The following is a 3,641-nucleotide window of genomic DNA, read 5'->3' as shown; positions in this document are numbered from 1 at the left end:
CTGTCTAAATAAAGAGACCTTAGTCTCAGCATTGACTCCCTGTCTGAATAAAGACACCTTGGTCTCAGCATTGACTCCCTGTCTGAATAAAGACACCTTGGTCTCAGCATTGACTCCCTGTCTAAATAAAGACACCTTTGTCTCAGCATTGACTCCCTGTCTAAATAAATACACCGTGGTCTCAGCATTGACTCCCTGTCTGAATAAAGACACCTTGGTCTCAGCATTGACTCCCTGTCTAAATAAAGACACCTTTGTCTCAGCATTGACTCCCTGTCTAAATAAATACACCGTGGTCTCAGCATTGACTCCCTGTCTGAATAAAGACACCTTGTTCTCAGCATTGACTCCCTGTCTGAATAAAGACACCTTGGTCTCAGCATTGACTCCCTGTCTGAATAAAGACACCTTGGTCTCAGCATTGACTCCCTGTCTAAATAAAGACACCTTGATAGATAAAATCCCAAATGTTTTGTTTGTCAGCAGTCAAGTTTCCAAGATATTGTACTTTCAAGAAGCAAAGTGTCATCAACTACAGGAAGACAGGAAGGAATGGAAGTAGGCATAATTGTTGAGGGGACAATGAATAAATGAGTTTAATATAATTTATTATTTGAAATCTAAACAATATTGATCTTTGAAAAAATCAACACAGAGTAGATTACAACTAGTTTATAAGTCAAATAAACACTTCATCAATTCACTTTAAAACGTTAAACTATATTAACTAACCACATAGATATAAAGGACGTCAGTACTTCTAAAATTGTGTAGATACATTCTCCAAATGTGTATTCATCAGTACAAAATATTGTGTATGTATACCGGTATGTATACCGGTAGGTGATCAAATAATTACTGTATGTCATGCAATAAAATGCTAATTAATTACTTTAAAATCATACAATGTGATTTTCTGGATTTTTGTTTTAGATTCCGTCTCTCACAGTTGAAGTGTACCTATGATAAAAATTACAGATCTCTACATGCTTTGTAAGTAGGAAAACCTGCAAAATCTGCAGTGTCTGCCAAACTTGCCCTAGTAAAACTGACGATCCTACCGATCCTCGACTTCGGCGGTCATCTGCAAAATAGCTTCCGATACTCTACTCAGCAAACTGGATGCAGTTTATCACAGTGCCATCCGTTTTGTTACTAAAGCACCTTATACCACCCACCACTGCGACCTGTAGGCTCTAGTCGGCTGGCCCTCGCTACATATTCGCCGCCAGACCCACTGGCTCCAGGTCATCTACAAGTCTATGCTAGGTAAAGCTCCGCCTTATCTCAGTTCACTGGTCACGATGGCAACACCCACCCGTAGCACGCGCTCCAGCAGGTGTATCTCACTGGTCATAATTATATGGTCATAATCATATGGTCATATTTATAGGGTCATAGGGTCATAATTATAGGATCATAGGGTCATAATTATAGGATCATAGGGTCATAATCATAGGGTCATACTTATAGGGTCATAGGGTCATAATTATAGGATCATAGGGTCATAATCATAGGGTCGTAGGGTCATAATTATTGGGTCATAGGGTCATAATTATAGGGCCATAATCATAGGGTCATAATTATAGGGTCATAGGGTCATAATTATAGGGCCATAATCATAGGGTCATAATTATAGGGCCATAATCATAGGGTCATAATTATAGGGTCATAGGGTCATAATTATAGGGTCATAATTATTGGGTCGTAGGGTCATAATTATTGGGTCATAATCATAGGGTCAAAATCATGGGGTCATAATTATAGGGTCATAATCATAGGGTCATATTCATAGTGTCATAATTATAGTGTCATAATCATAGGGTCATAATTATAGGATCATAATTATAGGGTCATAGGGTCATAATTATTGGGTCGTAGGGTCATAATTATAGGGTCATAATCATAGGGTCAAAATCATGGGGTCTTAATAATAGGATCATAATTATAGGATCATAATCATAGTGTCATAATTATAGTGTCATAATCATAGGGTCATAATTATAGGGTCATAATCATATGGTCATAATTATAGGATCATAATTATAGGATCATAATCATAGGGTCATAATTATAGGATCATAATCATATGGTCATAATCATATGGTCATAATTATAGGGTCATAATCATAGGGTCATAATTATAGGGTCATAATCATAGGGTCATAATTATAGGGTCATAGGGTCATAATTATAGGGTCATAGGGTCATAATTATAGGATCATAATTATAGGGTCATAATCGTAGGGTCATAATTATAGGGTCATAATCATAGGGTCATAATTATAGGGTCATAATTATAGGGTCATAATAATAGGATCATAATTATAGGGTCATAATCATAGGGTCAAAATCATATGGTCATATTTATAGAATCATAGGGTCATAATTATAGGATCATAATAATAGGATCATAATTATAGGGTCATAATCATATGGTCATAATTATAGGATCATAGGTTCATATTTATAGAATCATAGGGTCATAATTATAGGGTCATAATCATAGGGTCATAATTATAGGGTCATAATCATAGGGTCATAATTATAGGATCATAGGGTCATATTTATAGAATCATAGGGTCATAATTATATGGTCATAATCATATGGTCATATTTATAGGGTCATAGGGTCATAATTATAGGATCATAGGGTCATAATTATAGGGTCATAATCATAGGGTCATAATTATAGGGTCATAATCATAGGGTCATAATTATAGGATCATAGGGTCATATTTATAGAATCATGGGGTCATAATTATATGGTCATAATCATATGGTCATATTTATAGAATCATAGGGTCATAATTATAGGGTCATAATTATAGGGTCATAATTATAGGGTCATAATCATAGGGCCATAATTATAGGGTCATCATCATAGGGTCATAATTATAGGATCATAGAGTCATAATTATAGGGTCATAATTATAGGATCATAGAGTCATAATTATAGTGTCATAATCATAGGGTCATAATTATAGGGTCATAATCATATGGTCATAATTATAGGATCATAATTATAGGATCATAATCATAGGGTCATAATTATAGGATCATAATCATATGGTCATAATCATATGGTCATAATTATAGGGTCATAATCATAGGGTCATAATTATAGGGTCATAATCATAGGGTCATAATTATAGGGTCATAGGGTCATAATTATAGGATCATATGGTCATAATTATAGGGTCATAGGGTCATAATTATAGGGTCATAGGGTCATAATTATAGGATCATAATTATAGGGTCATAATCGTAGGGTCATAATTATAGGGTCATAATCATAGGGTCATAATTATAGGGTCATAATTATAGGGTCATAATAATAGGATCATAATTATAGGGTCATAATCATAGGGTCAAAATCATATGGTCATATTTATAGAATCATAGGGTCATAATTATAGGATCATAATAATAGGATCATAATTATAGGGTCATAATCATATGGTCATAATTATAGGATCATAGGTTCATATTTATAGAATCATAGGGTCATAATTATAGGGTCATAATCATAGGGTCATAATTATAGGGTCATAATCATAGGGTCATAATTATAGGATCATAGGGTCATATTTATAGAATCATAGGGTCATAATTATATGGTCATAATCATATGGTCATAT

This window comes from Oncorhynchus kisutch, linkage group LG17 (genome assembly GCF_002021735.2).
Source record: "Oncorhynchus kisutch isolate 150728-3 linkage group LG17, Okis_V2, whole genome shotgun sequence".
Lineage (NCBI taxonomy): Eukaryota > Metazoa > Chordata > Actinopteri > Salmoniformes > Salmonidae > Oncorhynchus > Oncorhynchus kisutch.
The sequence above is the reverse complement of the archived record's forward strand: the minus strand, read 5'-3'. Positions refer to the sequence as shown.